At 39.6% G+C, this 19,129-nt stretch overlaps 1 protein-coding gene across 8 annotated transcripts in view; it reads right to left on the reverse strand.

Annotated features, from left to right (window-relative positions):
• LOC108002059 (lachesin-like) overlaps positions 1 to 19,129 on the reverse strand; it is a 298,367-nt gene that overhangs the window by 222,006 nt on the left and 57,232 nt on the right. The gene's annotated exons all lie outside the window — the stretch shown is intronic.

A 19,129-nucleotide genomic window follows, 5' to 3' on the forward strand; every position in this document is an offset into this window, starting at 1 on the left:
CCAGAACCGATTCGAAAGGTCCGACGACAATATCAGACTCGTCCCCCCCGATCCACGCCGCTCGGTTTGCATCCGATACGCCGCCGCTCTTTTCCACTTTTTCCTACGCCTCCTCCGCTTCTCTCCCCCCGATTTCGAACGACGGGGCGAGCGTTCATTGTGCGCGGGGATCGGTGGATGAAAGCGGACCGTGTAATATCGGACTGTTCCGTTGGAAATTGATCGACTGCTTGCCATTACCATTCACCTCCACGAAATTCCTCCACGACGACGACCACGACGACGAACGAGGTCTATTTAGAAACAGAGCGGCAGTAATCGACCGAATGCCACCGAGCTATGCCCTCTACGTATGTATGCACGTATATGATGACCCGGGCAAAATTCTATTTCGGTGTATTACGACCGAAGCGTCTTCGCCACAAGCGAAGTGTAGGTATAAGCCAGCCAGCAGTCTCAAATTTGAAAAATTCAAAGGAGAATTGAAATAAAGATTTTCCTAAAAATTTACGAACGAATCTGTTCCCTTTTGTTGGGAAAAAAAGTTATTCTTGGATAAAAATTTTATCCAGAAAGAGTATTCCGTATTCGGATTCGAAATATTATTATTAATTATTCGCAAATCGAATAAATATTTTGGAAGAAATTTCGAGCGCGGAATCAAGAAATTAATTAAACATTGCCATTAATTAATCGAACGATAAATTCTTCTGCAATAACTTTGTCGCTTAACCACCGACGAAATCAACGATATTAAAATTATCGGTTCCACGCAACCGGTACAAATCATCGACAATTTCACGATTAACTAGAAACAAAAGAGACGTTTGATGTAAATATTATCGAATATCGAAATTGCCATTTATAATTCCCTTCTAAAACGTTTCCATTACATTGACGATCAACGAAACGTCGAATATCGAATAGTTCTTTAGATTTCGATCGCTGATAATTGATCGCATCTTTCCACGCATTCCTTCGACCAATTTCGATCTGCAACAGAGCAACAGACATCAAAGAGAGAGAGAGAAAGACACGTTTGAAATTTAATTATCTCGGATCACGATCCTCGTTGAAAGAATCGAAGACGATCCGACGATAGATTTCGATTTTTCTCAACATTGGAAACGCAATCTAATGATCGAACATTTGGGGGAAAGGGGAGGGAACGTTTTATGAAGACGAAACACCGAGCATCGAATTGGACGACACGTTTCGAATTTTCGAGCAAAATATTCGCCGTGATGTCCATAATTGTGTTACACGCAAAATCGTTCGTGGAAAGAACGTAATCAGGTCGAAAGTAATAAACGTTGTCGCGAACGATAGATCGATCGTGGCCACGTTTTCGTCGTTCGTAGCGGTAATTATGATAAAAAACAACGAATATCGTAGAATTTTCTCACGAGTTTGATGAAAAATAATAAAGAGAATTTTCTGACGAGTTTGATGAAAAATAATAAAGAGAAGCGTAATTAACGCGCCAGACGATCTTTGAATTTTTCTTTTTGTTTTAAGATCGTTAATAATAATCGGGATTGTTGCAAGAATTTATAATTTTAAACGTGATAGAGACACGATTATTAATCTTTTTGTAACTTTTTCAATTTTCGAAATTTTTGTTAAATGTGTCACCGATTATATCTCCATTAAAGCTAATCATTTGTTTTATAAAAAGTTAAATACTAATATACACTTTATATACTTTGACTGGAAAATTCTTTTTCTCTTTTTCCAAAAATTTGATCGGTTTATTTTCTGAATAATTGTTAGATTTTATGTATATATATAATATAAATCTATCAAACCCTCTCAAACTGACAATAATTCCACAACTAATCTATATTTATACGAAACATAGATTTATTCGGTATAAATAATTCAAGTTTGAGATACACGACGATGAAATATCGCAGGCTCGCTTCTAACCTTCACCTTCTCACATTTAATGCAAACTTAACAAGATAATTATTAATTCAACTTCTCTATCTAAATCTTAACAAATAATCATTTCCAAATTTCCGTGCATTATTTTATTATATACGAATACGATAATTCTAATGTTAACAGAATGTTCTGCCAATGGCCGAAAGCTCGAAACATCCAATGCACGTATTTATACGTATCGGGATAAAAAAAAAAAAAAAAAAAGATAATAAACTCGAATATAAAAGCGGAATTAAATCGAACTCCGTCCTACTCGAAAATGTGATCGTAGTGAAAAATCAGCGAGCGAAAATTTCCATCTCGATTTTCGATAATATCCGGCTCGGTTTATTAGATACATTTTAACGACGAAACGAAACATTTTACATTAAAACGGGACACGGTCGAAAAATTTCCACGAACGAAACGTCCTTCCGCGTTATATTGTTCCCGGATCTATCGTTAAAATGGTGAATAATATTTGGCGGCAAGGGTGCGCGTGAAACGCACGTGCGTGCGGTCGGATCGCGTGACAGCACAACGTCAAACGAACGAATTACGCGGTGGACGGGCGCGTATATCCGGGATAAACCGGCCGTGCCAGAAACCTTTCCATGCGAAATTTTCAACTATCCGACAAATAATGGTAATTCCTGATATAATGGAATCGACTGATCCGTTGGTTCCGGCTACCGCGATTCCGTATGTCAATGTCTCATTGGGACAACGGACGATCGAAAGTAACCGGTTTTCGGCTTTGGATTTTAACGATAAGTTTTGCAAGCTGTTGCTTTCATTATTCGAAAATTGACGAGTAACAATAACGTTGGAATCGATGGAAATTTGCAAGAAATTTGGGGAAAATGTTACAATTTAATAATAATCACCGGTCAATTTTAATTGTAAAATACGTTCATCGAAAATTTTGCTGAGTGAAAGACGATAAATTAATATTTGAAGATTCTAATTTCTTAACTTCGTAATGATATAAAATAGAGCAAAAATATTTAACTATCGCTTTTATTGTAAAAAAATTGTTAGGAAAAAATTCTTATTCAGAAATCGACGAAAAAAATTGTTGCTCGTGTAATTTATCGTCCTCTATACAAATTTTTATTAAAATTCGGAATTCATTAAAGTGAACACTTTCGCGAGTTATTGTATCGTACTTGTCTCAAGAAATTAAAGGTCTAGTATAATTTTAATCATGTATTATAATTACAGTAACTTGTTATTTCAGAGCTCCATCTTTTTCCTATTCTCCCCCTCCCGATCATTTCTCGATTATATTTCGAACGATGAGATCGATGTTTTATAATATATAAACAATACCATCGAATCTCGAGACCGTACGACGATATTATATTGTTTCTAAAAATATATGCGCCGCCGTTCTTCAAATATTTACCACCAACTGCCGCTACTCGCCCCTTGTCTTGTCGGATGGAATCACGTTCACCGTGTCATCGCGCGGCTGAGAAAATCTCAAAATTGAAATTTAATCTCGAAGCGAATTGGCCAGCCGATCCCGCGGAACTGGAAAGAGACGGAGAAAGCAAACATCCCTTTTCTTAGCTGTATCCCCCCTCCGCCTCTGAACCGACGAATTATCCGCAGCACGTATTTATCGAAGAAACTGCACGGGCGAACGGCGGAGAAAGAGATCCTCGGTGTTCACCGTTCGCGGTGGTGCGGATCCAATGACACTGTCGTTATTACGAGCCAGATACGTGCAACCACCGCCGACATCGAATCAAAGAAGGTGGAAAGAGAGAGAGAGAGAAAGAGAACGGAAGAAAGCGAGGATTCTGGACAAAGAGGGGGAAGTGCGAGAAGAGATAAAAGAAGAAAAAAGAAAGGAAAGAAGAAAGATATCGCAAGCTCGGTCGATAAAATACAAACAGAGATAGAGGAGGGACAGTGCATAATGTAAATGAAACCAGCTCGATGGAGGCGGCACCTGAATATTTTTCCATCTGCATCGCGGAATACAGATATTCAAGAGGCATCTTGCCCTCATCCCTATCCCCTCCCCTATATCTGCCATCTACCCACCCACAGATCTGTTCCACCGTATACGGGTAGAGGAGCAGTTCTTCTTATAGAACCGAACTTCGACCGTTCCGCTCTCCTTTACCATTCTCCCTTTCTCTGGCCTCCCCAGACTTCGGGGAAGTGGTACGTGGGCGAAATTTCAACGTGACGAGCATACAGTGTCCCCTCGGCTACCTCTCCCTCCCCGTGCAACGCCTCGCTACCTCATCGTTCCATACCCCACCACCCCCATCCTTGGCCGCCTACACGATGCGACGCGAAAATTCGCGAAACAATTTTCAAAAGGTTGGCAAAAATATCGATTATGAAATTTATAAAGAGGAAATTGATTCGCGTTCGTTTACTAGATGTTTATTATGCTTCTTCGACAATTCTTCGACGATCAACTCGTTATTATCGATACGATCAGAATAGATGAGTCCGATTAAATAATATCGACGCAAACGCGGAGAAGGAATAGGAAGTGGATGTACCGTTTCGTTCTACAGTCGATCGTGTAAGCAATTTTACGATCCACGTCCTTGGAGAGAGGATCCCAATCGGAGGAAAACGGAAAGTTATACCAAACGCAACAAACTATCCATTTATCGATTATCTATCTACCCGACCATCTCCCACAACGCTTCGAGATCGAATATCCGGCGATCGTTGTTAAGCTTATCTCTCGTATCGTGAGAGAAACTCGTGGGGAAGAATACAGGCGAGGAAATCAGGATGGTGTCTAATTAAAATCAACGGGAACGAGCCGCCATAAGTAAATCCACGCCAACCTCCACATGCAAATGAACGTCACTTCGTGAGGAGAATGCGCTCGACGAGTCACTTCGAATGGTCTCCATCCAAGTGGCGACCAAGGAGTTGGTTCACGAGCAGGAGAGAAACATCTCGCCGCTGAAACGTGATGAATTTCGTTGCTTTATTTCGCAAGGACGTTTTCAATTCGTCTCGCCAAACGTCCGAGCAATCCTCTTCTCCATCTTGAAGAGAATCCAGGTAAACGAAAGAATTGGAAAATTCGTATTGGAAAAAACAACGCTCTCCTTTCTTCCCTCTCTTCTTTCTCTCTGAATTCGAGGGACGAAAAGAAGTATTATAAGAGCGAATAGGCGAAAATTGGAATGGAATGAGGGAACAATCGGAGCAATATGCAACAATGAACCATCGTCCATTGGGTCAGAGATAAAGAAATAGCAACGTGGAGGGGCGGAACGAAGACGGAAACGTTCTGAGCACGGAAGCACGGCCGATGTGAAGGATTTTGCACCGGTCATCGTTTTACCCATCGTTTTACACCACTGAACGGTCGAATAGGAGGCGAGATTGGCGAAGTGGTCGACAGACAGCCGGGCTTCTGAATCGAAGATTAATTGCACGATTCACCGGCTCTTGCCAATGGGCACAGGATTCTCCCGTGGCTTAAGCAGACACGATGAAACACTTTCGAAGCCGCGAGACAGACACCAGTGGCAGGCAACGCCCTCGCGATTCACCAATTTCTCGAGCTATCGTCGTTTCGAGATCTACGGTTGTGTTAATTGTACCGCTAGAGGTATACCTTTGATAGAGCGTTTATCCACTCGCACAGAATCATTCAGTCGGCCAAGATTTCGATGCATGGAAGATCGAACCATTCTTATCTAATTCTATTCGTCCTATTTCTACTTTAACTTTTGTAGAAATAATTCTCTTTAAGCTCCCTATCTAACTTCGTTACTTCGTTATTCATCCTTGAACTTTGACCTCGTCTTAAGATCCTTCCCCTCTCTGTTTTCTCTCAGTCAGAATATTTCGCATAGTTCTCTAACATAAATCGGAACAACGATACAAAATCTCTCCCTGTTAACGTTAGATACGATAACAAATAATTTTTAGAATTATTTTACAATAATTCTGATTCAAGAGAAACAACAAGTTCGATTGCCCAATTCGTGGAGAAATTTTTACACATCTTCCCTCGACCACCTCATTATACTCTTATGAAAATAATATTTCTCTTAAAGAAGGAGAAAACCTCGATGCACTTAACTCGAGCGAGAATTTCCCACGAAGATTTCCCTCCGCGGGAAGAAGATACGTGCGGCGCGATACGAAGACGAGTATAAAGTGGAAGGAAACCGAATCGCGGGTTTTAAACGGCGAATAACTCCGGCAATCCGATAGTCTCGCGGTATCCAGAGATATACGAGCGTTTGGAGAGGGTGGAAAGGTGGGGTGCAGGCGAGCGAGACTTTTTGGCGCGCGACATGAATTATTTGGTCGACGGAGGGGGAGAGGAGGACCGACTCGATAAATTTCACTTCCCCCCGTTGTTCAAGGGGAAAGTATCAAAGTTCGTCGACGCGGGAGAAGAAGAAAACGCAACACCTGTTAGCTACGTGCCACCGCTTACGCCATTAAGAACTTATTTTAAAATGCTATGCATAGCAAAAGCGAATTCCGGGAAACGCGATGCATCTCCTTCTACTCTTATCATTTTTCTCCCCTTCTCCGTCGACAGTTTGCCAATACTTTTATCGTCTTGGCCGAAAAATACGAATTTGAAGGAAGGGCGCGTAAATTATATACGAAGAGGTATATCGAGAGCGAGAGTTTCCAAGTTTTGCTTGTTAGAATTAGAGAATAGCAAAAATTTTCTAAATTCTTAAGAGCTGCTCTGATTAAAATATAAAAAGAAAAAAAGGGGGGATGTATTATAATATAACGATTGGAAAAACTATAATCGAAAATAGATCCGCTCCTTTTATTTCCAAGCATTTCATCCATTCTTATTTAATTAACGGTAAACCTATCGATACCCCCCGATAAAATATTTAAAACGTGAGTGAGTCGGTAAATTGATTTCGAAATTAGTTGATTAAATCAACTAATTTAACGAATCCGGAAATACGAGTGCCAATACTTGATAAATAACCGAAACACACTCGGTGGCGAAAGATCGGTGACGTTTTCGACGTCAATATCGAACGAAATATATATATAGGGCGTCGTAAAAGTAGACTATCTCGGTTTATCGCGTCGTACGTTATCGATATTGTCTCGGTATATATTAAAGCATCGGTCGTATCGACACCAGAGACATTTCCAGTCGTCTCCTTTCTCCTTAACAGTATAGTTTAATCTTCGATAAAAGTTGAGCGGCGCCATTGATAATGAGTTCAACGAATTGTATCAACGAAATGATAAATAATAATAAACTTATATAATTACAAACACGTTTTTGAAATCGAAGCGAGGATAAAGTTCGGTTTTCGCGCGACACACGTTCGACATCGCACATCGGCTCGATTTCTCGATTGTTCCAGGGGAACAAAGAGAGGGGGAGGAAAACCGTAAGCCTCTTGCAGAGACTGTAAACGTAAGGGGGATCAATTTAAACTCCGGAGTATGATCGAGGGACGAGTATTGTTTTGTGAATCGAAAATGGGGGAACAGTTTTGGGGGAACTGTTAAAATTCGAAGAAACGAGTCACTAAGCTTTTTATCACAGTCGTAACACGTCCTCTGGTTTTAATGGCGCAATAAGAACGATCCACGGCGTAAGTTTAATAAGGGAGACCTCGCACTTTTTCCAGTCCAGCTGCTATTTAACAAGCGTGTCCCGATTTAATTATCGTTTTAATTAGAACAGAGGGAAAGAACTCTGATATGACCTGGTGAGCATTCATTGGAATATGATATTAGAGGGCGAGTATCGGAGTAGTTGGTCTTGACGGGAAAGAAAAGAAGCATTGAAAGCATATATATGCAGAGTTTTTAATATATACTCGTTCTTTGGAGGATTCGATCAAAACGATGAGACAATATTTAAAAATCAATTTAATTTTCTATTAGACGAGGTGGGAAGAGGATAAAGTGAAACGGTTCAGGCTGATCGATCGACAGTACTATATAAGTATAGTTTATCTAATTTTAAATGTGAATATCCCAGAAGTTTAATTGATTAATTTAAAGATACTGTACGAAAAATTTCTTTTTATGATACATATATACATATTTTATCTTATTGCATTATGTTAATATTTATATTTAATTAAAATGATACGCTATCTTTAAAATTTTCATTAGTTCGAATGGTGGCTTTTCTAAAATGTTGGCTGGACATTTAACCGCGTATTAAGCAATGTTATAAATTAATAGATACGAATTATCGAATTCCTGTCTTTGAGGAGAGCATCAATTTTTAACACTCTACGTCAATATTTGTAGAAAGAAAATGAAGAACGAGAAGAATTTTGATCGAAAAAACATCCAACCAGAGTTTCGTTGATCATGTTCGACATTGAAAGATACACAAAAAACAATAGTACGGATGGATCGACGCGCGGATTCAACATTAACATTCATCAGGAACGAGGTGAAACTGTCGAAATATTCCTGGCAGCGTAACACAAAAGCGCATAAGGTTGAAACATTTTTTACCGGCCTCTTTTTAATCAAAGGATGCTTTTTTCCTCTGGTTTCTCCGTCTCCCTCTCTTTCTCTCTCTTTTTCTCTCCCAGGTATTGTCGTGCATCGTTGATACGCGTTTGCACGCATCCTTTGAATTGCGCCGACAGAAACGACTATCGAACGGCTGCTATTGCGGCGCACTGACGTCGATTCGATGCGATTCTCTTTTTGAACTCTTCCGGGGAAAAAACGGATCGTCAGGAAACCACAGCAACAAGGGCTTGGCTGCATTTGTGTCTTTTACCAAAAAAAAAAGGAAAAAAAGAAAAACAAAAAAGAAAAGAAAAGAAAAAAAAAGAGAGGAAAGAGCAAGAGGAGCCACGAGCACAAATGTGTTCGGCAATGGATGCAAAATCCATGAACGGCTAAAAATTCCATCGAATATCGCGCGTTACGAATATTTCTCGTATCTTCTGATAATTCGAATGGAAATTTCACACGATTCTGTAAGAGAGAAATGTATTACATCCTCTCGATCATTAAAAATTTATTACTTCCGGAAATCTTCCGTTTCGAAAAGACAATATGTAGATTAGATATCTCAATAATTTTAAATTTATCACGTTTAACATTTAATCGGATTAAAGATTAATTGATTAAAAAGCTCGTCTCACTTTGAGATCATTGATAGTTTGATAGTTTGCCTCTCCAATTAATAAATTGGATCGATTTGCTCGAATCACATTTTCATTTATCAAACAACTTGTTTTTGTGCCATGTACAAAATGTATTATGTAAATGTCAACTCTTTTCGAAATCTCAAGTCCTTTCAAAAATTTTCAATAAAATACGTAAATAATTGTTAACTAAATCGTTGACAGTTATCTTCTCTCTTTTTCAAGAACTGTCGCAGACGAAAGATGCGAAATCATGTACGTTATATTTAGTAAAGTAGAAGTTAAAATTGAAGTAATAAGCAACTTTGTATTCGCAGGATTCTTTGTTTTTTCGTTCCCCCTAATAGCATCCGAGTTTTTCGCATAATATATACATTCTCCCGCGAACTTTAAAATATCCTTGTCCCGTAACAAACTTCGCAACTGCGTATTTGAAAAACAAAATAATCGACAAGGATACACGGACGAAAATTTTCTGCAGAAAATTTTCCGCTTTGTAAAGGCAGCTTTAATGGATCCGCTCGAAGTGGCTCGTACCTCCGACCATTTTACTTCGAGCCCTATTATTCTCCGAATACATTTGTTAACCGGCGTTATTGTCGGCGTCGCGGTCGTCTCGTGGTTAACATTTCGACTTTATTGGTGAACCCTGAAAAAAAAATTCACCCTCTTCCATCTTCGTTACTCGAATTTAATAGTTGATACAAATTTCATCGTTGTTCCATCGTTTTATATTCTCGAAAACAAAGAATCGAGAATAAAATCACGCATAGAATTTTTCAAGGATGAATTCGTGAACAAACCCCCTCTTTATGTACGAAACTTGGATGATTTTATTCACACACTTTCGACTTCTGAACACAATCGAATATTAAAAAAAGTAGAAGACGTAAAAACGAATTGAAACTACATAAGAGGAATCAAATTGTTTCCATTAAAATTCGAGCACACCCCGACTTTAAAATTTATTTCGGTTTCTAAAAATCGATCGTCCGCATATATAGATCTTGCATAACAAACTCAAACGTAATCACTTTCGAACCAGCCTCGATCAACCCTCATTATAGGGCCCTTCCTCCTATAAGTTGAATCAATCACTAACCCCAGAGATCTTGCTCCATTAATAACGAGGGGATATAAAATGCACAAACTCCAATATTTTCGCTCGTAGCTCGACATTCACCCGGCGTCCACGACTCTTATAAATACGTCAACCATAAATCTCCCTATTTGCTGCCATTACTTTTACCCGAGAGGATGAATCGATACGTCGGAGCGAAACCTGTCGTCCTCCTCGAGCCAGACTCTCCTCTCCTGAACCGCGTTTCGTGCCCACATAAATAACCATTATACACACGTACCCATTACGTTTGCCGTGCACGCGTCTGGATCCTCGGGTCCATCCCCATCAACTTTCCTTCCCTCCGCTACGTAAAGAAGAAGATAATTCGACGCAGGGTCGCTCGCCATTCGACGACCTTTCAACTTCTGGCGTGGAATTTCCTTCTATTGTCCGACGTTCCTGAACGATTTATATTATTGTATTTCGTCTGAGAAAGGGGGAGAGGCAACAAGCAAGTTTCGATGATAAACTGCTGCCCTTAACCGTGTCGCCTCTGATCGTTCGACATTTGTTTTCGCGAACGATCTGGCGGCTCAATTCCCTTAAATTTTCCAGATAGCTCGAATTTAACATTGCGGACACGAGATTCTTAAGTTAGGTGTTCTTTGCTTTGCTTGTAATATTGGAAAAACTGTAATATTTTTGACATTTTTTTTAGCGGATATATAAGTGACAGTGTTCTTTATTAGTGATTCAAGTTTTACGATGTATTTTTCATTCGCGATGACTGTTTTAATGGGCACTTATTTCGTTGCTCCTTCGTTATAAGTGGAACGTCTCGTGGTCTTTCGAAAAGATAATGAATTGACATTAAATTGAAAAAGATTAATATTCGCACGTATTCTTATTTCTGAAGGAAATTTTTTTTTTCAGACTCCACAATTTTAAGATATACTTTTTTAACCTAATTTTAATTGTTACTCGTTCGAAAAATTGTATTCGCATAACTATTTTATTATATAATGACACGAGTAACTCGTATTGCTGCGTGCAATAATAATAAAATTTAAATTGAAGAATAAATTGCAATCAAGCTGTTAACCGTAATATAAATTTTTCGACTATAATAATAATTAGATAAATATGGATGAGAATTTGGGAACACGATACGAATTTCCAAGAGGAATTTCGTAAAACAGGATAACTTAAAACTCTGTTATTGGAGTTTAAGTTAGGAACAACACTTGTTGAATATCGGTCGTGCAAGGGAACAAAGGGTGGTGTGGCACAAGAGTCTGGGATAATGAACGTTTGGTAAGGAAATGTCTTTTTATCGCGCAAGTAGCCGGTTCGTGTTGCCAACAGCTTGAACATATAGGAAGCGCCGGTTCTCGTCTGATCATAGTAGTTAAATTGCGTCGGACACGGTTAGTGCTTGGACGAACAACTATCCGCAAACTCGAATACACGCTTCGTCCACAGTCCTAAAACTGTGCTGGGCTAAACAACCGTACCGCTGGCTGCTAGTTAATTCACGAAGGGAATAGAAGAAACGACAACGATAGGGGATGAAAGGGCTTTAGAGAACCGAGGCGAACAACATTTTCCCGTGCACACATGCAACGGCAACAATTGCGGCCCACCGATTCTTTCATATTCTTGAATACACCTTGATACCACAATTCTAAGAGAGAATAGGAAAAAATTTAGCATCGTGCAGTATAAACAGGACCTATTTTTTGATAGTTTTTATTAAGTGTAAACGTTAAAAAATATATTTTTCCACCGATAATCAATTATTTAACAATGAATCGTTCGTTAGAAGTGATAAATCTTCTCTGAAAATGCCCCTATTACACTTTCGTGCAAATATATGCTCCGACATTCAAAAATTCGCCAAGGATTGAAGCAAAGAATCGCCTTCCAATTGTTAAATCCAATCTTCTCTCTGCACAATTCGCATAATCCATAAAAAAAATCATTATCGCATAACCGGTTTGAAGAAGTTCTATCGGAATTTTCTTTCCTTTTTTCCCCCTTCCCTTGTGCTTTTAAAGACGAAGCCGTGTTCGAATACCGGGATGAATCGCAGGGTCAGTTAGCAGAGCGTCCCGATCGAGACGTAATCCCGTGAATAGATAGCAACTGACAACTGGGAATAAAGAGGATCGGAAGAAGCAGATTGGAAGAAAAAGAATGCTACGAGGAGGGTGAATCGGAGAAGCGGCGAAGGAAAAGACAGAGGAGAATCTGGGGAGGGATTGGATAGCAGAGCGTAGAGAAAACTTGGCGGAAAAGGGATCGAGGTTCGCGTGTACCCGCACCACACCTGCTGGCCATCAAGTTTCCACCATCCCTTTCCAACGAGAACCCACTCCGCTTGGAATCGTTAGCGCGTCTCTGATAGCGAAGAGGAGAAGAAAAGAAAAGAAGAGGAAAAAAAAGGAGGAAAAAAAATAAGTTGGCTGAAAGTCAGAAAAGGACGGGAATACAGGAAGGAAAACAGGGTTTCGAACGAGTGTACTCGCGAAGGTGTATTTTTTTTACGGGGCTATCCGGTGCACTCGTGGCCTGTTTGCGCTGGAGATGGGTGGTAAGTAAGGGTGAGTTGTTCTTCAACGTCTGGGCAAACCTCCTGAATGGGTGGAAAAACCGGGGGTGGGGGAGGGGGAGAAGAACAACCAGCGAGACCGGTGATTAAGTTACCACTGGTGCGAGAACCTGTTAAATGTGGTTAGATATGGTATCAAGAACCTCGGCTCGTAACTTTCGACCTATCCTGGAAAATATCCGAGCCTCGAATTTCGCAACCTTCGCCCTCTGCCTTCGAATTCGCCGGATTACAAACGCGTAACGATTTTCTAACGATTCCGCGATTTCTCCCTTCTTTTTCTCCCTTTTTCCTTTCCAATTCTCGAGCGGACCGAACGCTGTGAACGCCGTTCAAAACGAACAGTCACGGCCGCGAATACAATTAAAACCGAAGCGCTTTAACGACGTTACCCTAGTAAATTTTAATTCGACTGTCCTGTTATTTACAATATTCGTTCCCCCGTGAATTCATTAATATTTCATGCGCACGCTCGACGACGTTCCAATTCTCCATCGTGTTTCGTCGCTTGAAAATTGAAATCCCCGTCGCTCGCCCGTATCAACAGGCATTCGACGATCAAACGAACCGAGAAAAAAACGAAAAATATCATACTATACATATATATCATGCTATAATAAAACAAAGCAAGAAAAAAAAGGAAGAAAAAACCAGATGTCATTTGAATCCAATTCAAATGAATCGCGATCGAATCCGTGAACGACGATGGGCAACAGTTACGTGAAAAGGGATGAAAAAAAAAAAAAAAATTGATGAGACAAACGATCGACGATAATTTTACGTTCGCACGCAACAAATTCTGACACAACCCCGTAAACGATTCCAGGGTCGACGCATCGCTTCCGGTCAATGGAGCGGATCCCCTTGCACTGGGGGATGTTCAGGGCATGTTCCATTCGCGACAGAACATTCATTTCCCATGTGAACCATGGCTCACTCACTTGCTGCATTCCGTGCGTTTCTCTGTTTGACTCGAAATGCATGACTCTGTGTGCGTGCGCGTGTGTATATTTCTGTTCTCGGCCCCGTCTTTATCTTACGAGGGGGTGGGAAGAAGGGTCGGTCCCGTCTCGACGATAAATCATAACTCGGTCGCGTTTTCTTTTTAAAAACGAAAGAGAGAACAGCGCGAAAATAGGTTCCTTCTGAAACGACGTGTCGTGTACAAAGAGAATCCATATTTCTCGGGGAAAAGGAGTACAAAATCATCTCCTCCCCGCGGTTGCACCACATCGTGGCTGGAGGCAGTCGATGAATTCATAATTAAACGAAGACTTCATAATAAAACGGCGACCAACCGGCGGAGGAGATTTATAATCTCGGGAGTGGACGTGTCACCTAACTATAAATTCCTGTTTAAAGTTTCACTCGTGGCAGTTTCGTCGAATTTTTAGATTTACTTGATTTGCTTTTTTTTTTTCTTCTTTCTTTAGGAATAGAGTTTGTTTTAAATGGAGTTTTTCACCAACCAGGTATTTTAAACGATCGTTTCCTCGTCTCTGAAACGTGACATCTTTTCGTGATTTTGATTAATTTTAAAAATCACTCTGGAATGTTTTCAGTTTGTTTAGAATATAAATCGTGATATCTCGAATTTCACGAGGTTCTTTAATAATTTGTGTTTGTTATAGAATAGCGTTTGTTTAGAATGAGACGTATAATTTAATAATTAATTTAATATTGGGGGAACACGGGCTTATTAAATTTGCAATACGTTCAAGTTTTAATTATGATAGAGGGAGTGGAGCGGCATAAATTTTTAAGATTTTTATAACCGATAAAATTGTAGAATGTATCACAAGAATTATACCTTTCAAAAAATCATTTGACAAATAAAATAATATAAGAAGATTCATTTACCAAATAGAAAAATTGTAAAGAAAAAAACCGACGAAAATTAAATTTCACTCAAACGTATTCATAGAATCCTTTTCAATCTCTCTAATCTACGCCTTACATCCCACACACTTGTATCTACATCCTTCCATCCTTACGAAATGACTAATTCTTTTTATCAACAAATACCATAGCGCAATTGATCCAAAGTGATTTATTAAAACTTTATAAAAAAGAAGGAAACGAAACTGAAAATGAGAATAATTATGACATCGTCTTTGCGTAAGCTCATTATGACTACATGTGCAAGTCGGGATCGACAGGATCGACCGATGATTCGAAATAGGCGTGTGTTATCCCTGGGGGCAGGCCACATTTTCCAACATATTGGTATAATGACGAGGGAGAAAGCTTGATCGCGGTCTGTCCGCTTGACACACGCCTGTATACTCGCATAATGACGTGTTACGCGCGCGTATTCCACACACACGCATACGCACACACAGCATATAGACGCGTGGGGCCGGCCCTGTGAGAATTGACACACGATTCGCGTAATTATACACGGGAACACATCGATAATTAAGTCAAATGACGGGGAGAGCGATCGGAAGTGACGTTGCTCGAGCCGACCGCCACTGAAATCTCGGGGATTAATATTTCAAGATTTTCAACGCCACCTCTAATAGATTATTCGAGTAGTTGGACGATTAACGCGGATTTCAGAGTTACAAAGAAGAATTAGAAATCCTGTTTCGATTATCATCTATTATGAATACATCGATGTGATACATAGGATGAAGGGAGGAGGGAGGGGCGAACGTTTGGAGAAGAGGATCGTAAAATTGAATGGAGCGTGCGATCGACTAACGAATCTGTACGTTTGACACGTGTGATGGAATCAAGGTTTTATCCCCTTTGGGGGATATCAAATTCGACGATTCGATGACTCGTCTGACAGTAGTCGAGATGAAAGATTTAAAGAATCTCGTAAAAAATTTCGTTTATCTTATAAATTACAAAAATTTCTTCCAATCGAACGGATAATTTTAAAGGAATTTAAAATTGAATAGAAGTGAAAGAGTACGGATCGATGTATCGATGAATCAAAGTCCCTGATACGTATCTACGAAACGTATATACTTTCCGAAATCGAGCTCCGTTTTTCGAACGTGTGTATTTCTCGAATCCTTTTTTTATCTGAACAACGAATCGCGAACTGGAAGGAGGAAGGTCTAGACTCGAGAATGAATCGCAGGCAGGGGGGAAAGAAGGGGTAACGCGAGATTTTTCGTTCCACGTCGTGCCCCAAGGAGTTCCGTAATTGATCGAGCAAAAGATGTACGATTCGACTTCGAGTCAACTACGACTCATTGCGTGTAATCTTGCTTTTAAATTTATATCGGACAATTTATACATTCGTTTTTTTAAACTTCGATCACATTCAATACCGGTTCGTTGAACGAAATGAGGAAAATGGAAATCCTCTTGATTGATCTTCTTAATTAAATATCGTTAATAAATGGAATAAAATGAAATAAATAAATAGATAAATTTTTGAATAGTATCGCGAAATGATGGAACGATGATCTATTAATCTCTTCAAGGATTCTATAAGATATCGCAATGATATTACAACTTGACAGTTTTTAATTTTCTTCTCTACTTGGAATAATTTTAATTATAATCTAGTAAAATCTAATAAATCAACGAGATTTGATTTCCAAAGATTCTATTTATCCCCTAAACAGATAATTTAAAATAAAAATCGAAATGTCAGAAACTATCCAAATTATCCCATCGAAATTAGATAAAAATAGCCGCGAACCGTACAAATGTTCAAAATTCTCGATAGATATTTCCTACACTTTCGTTATTATTCCCCGGAATTCGGGCGGATAGTTTCGATAGGGAAAGGGTGTAATAGTGGGCGCCAAAAATCGTGCCAAAAATTTACTCCCCGGCTCAGATAAGCGGCGGGAAAAGTAAATATTCGGGGCTGTATCTTTCTATTGGGGCAACATTTCACCCCGGAGGCGTTCGGAATACCCTATTTCCTGTCGATAAGACCACGATGGCGGTGCACGTGCATCGATTTGGTACGCGCGAGGAGGCCTAAGTCATGCGTGCACAAGCTATCGTAAATCTCGCGTAAAACGGCGCGCGGCGTTCCTTCCCTTAACGAGGAGGTAACACGTACGACCGGTCGTTACACGTACACACACATACGTACGTACGTATGTTCGACCATAACCCGCGCCCTCGTAAACGGGGACCATCGTAGATAAAGAAGAACTCTGGCCACTGTTCGGGAGGGAAGAAGGCAGGGCGGCGATTCATTAGGAAACACCATCGGTTCCCAACCGCAGATAAAAATGTCATTGCGGTGGCTAATTTACGCGTGCCTGATTCTCCATTCGGACGATTTAAGCCGCTCGTTCCAGCTTAAAAGTGAATATCAAACAAAGAGGGTGGGGAAATGGATGCAAATTGGCGGAGGCGTTAACGTTCACGATCTCGTGCGAATTTCTATACTCCCACGCCAAGATATTTCGTTCCTTACGTGAACCAACCCATTCCAACCAAGGAGCTAAATATTTAAGGGGGATGGTGAAATTTTTAAAAGGAAAGAAAACGAGAATTTACAAGTATTTCATTTCAAGGTATCTCGGCCATCGTGTCTTCCTCTATCCTAAACTTTGAAAATAAATTTTTATACATTTTCTTCATTATCTATTTAACTCGATGCAATTATACATTTATTCATCTATCCAATTTACTCGAGTATACTTTAATCTCCTTTCGTTCAAAATCAAATGACGAACTTATTCGAGCAATATATATGAATCAACAATCGTAACATCGAACGGATAAAAGTGAATTTCCAGATTCTTTATTAACATTATCCGATCTAATCGTTGCCACCACATCCTATTTATCATTATATAAGGATACATTAATCGCGGTAAAGTAGACTCGTCGGCGTAAAAATCGTTTAAGATTCCGTTTCACAATCCGACCGATAATCGTCTTTTCGGCGAGAGCCGGCCATGAATCCTGAATTCGGTGTGTTGCGCCGCGGTCTCGGATTAACATTGATTTAAATTACAAATTTAACTACCCCGAAGAACGGGGGAGGGGAGAGAGGAGGCGGGGTGCTCTCTCTCGTAACACGGGGGGCCGCTCGCATTCTGGGTCAACCGTGGCGAGTGGCAGCAGCAGCTATAGGTGAGAGACGGTTAAAACGGGCCAACTACTTAAAACACTCCCTCGTCTCGCAGTTACCAAAGGAATAGCGGTAAAGTCGACCGGTTCCAACCCCCATCCACAATCCTCCCCCATCCACGTCCGTGAAATTGCACGGCCAACTTTCTCTCTCCTTCTCTCTCTCGTCATGGTGAAACATTAATTCTTATAATGGCATTAGCCGCGTTCGGAACGAATTGGCTCACGATTTTCTTTTTTTTCCCCATCCGTGTTTCCGATCACGTGACGCCTCTTAAATTCGTTCGAGCGATCCCGATTCTTCACGAGCCTCGTGAATGGAGTAATTAGATCTTATTAATAACCGAATTGTCGATCATTCTCTGTAATTCTAGGCGTTTTACGTTTTCAATATTGAGATGACTCTTTGATTTATCCAAATATTCTTGGTTTTTCGCTCCCTTCTTCAGGGAAAGTTTAACTTTTTGTCCCCAGCGATGCTTTCAAATTTATTTTATTTAATTACGATGGAAAGACATTGCTATTTTTATTTTTAGCTCGAAGAACATTAATCATAAACTGAAAACTATGCTCTCCTTTTCTTTAGTTTTCTATAATATATGTTGTTTTATTTTGAAAAATAAATAACAAGTATCGATCATAAAGCGTTTTATTAAAAGATGAGTAAAAATATATCATTCCGATTTAGAAAACGAAAGTGAAATCTTCGTATCACTTTCATATCTCCATTTATAAAAGGAAACTATTGGCTTATATATTATTAATGATTTAGATTGCTCCGTGAAACTGAGCAAATAATCTAATGCATTTTTTCTTCATTAGAACTTTTTCAGTTACCATTCGAGTCGATAGCAATATCCATTCTTATTTATCCTTGTACGACTTTAGAAACCATAAGGTACCGTTACCGATATTTATCAACAAAATTCTCAACTGTTTTATAACTCGCTCTATAATTGTCAAGAAGATTAATATTATTGTTCCGCGCAGAAATCTACGTAATTTTAATGTATTACTGCAGAGAAATCTCACTGCTTGTACAATGTGCTCATTAATGCCATAGCGCACAATTCTCAGTTGATCTTTTTCGCCGTTCGTCTAAATTACCCGTTATTCCAGCTTCATAATTAACCCATTATAAATTCATTCGTTTCACAATTTCAATCCCGTCACTTTGTTATCACGCACATTATCATTTCCTAGATTATATCCCCTTCTTCTTTTTCTTACCCCTCTCGTTAACCAACAATTATAATGAATAAAAATTTTCCAAATTTTCTCCATCATCAAATCCCGAAATTCTAATCGCTGCTACGCAAAATGTCCCCAAAAAGCCCGGACGAAACT

This window comes from Apis cerana, linkage group LG1 (genome assembly GCF_029169275.1).
Source record: "Apis cerana isolate GH-2021 linkage group LG1, AcerK_1.0, whole genome shotgun sequence".
NCBI classification, from domain to species: Eukaryota; Metazoa; Arthropoda; class Insecta; order Hymenoptera; family Apidae; genus Apis; species Apis cerana.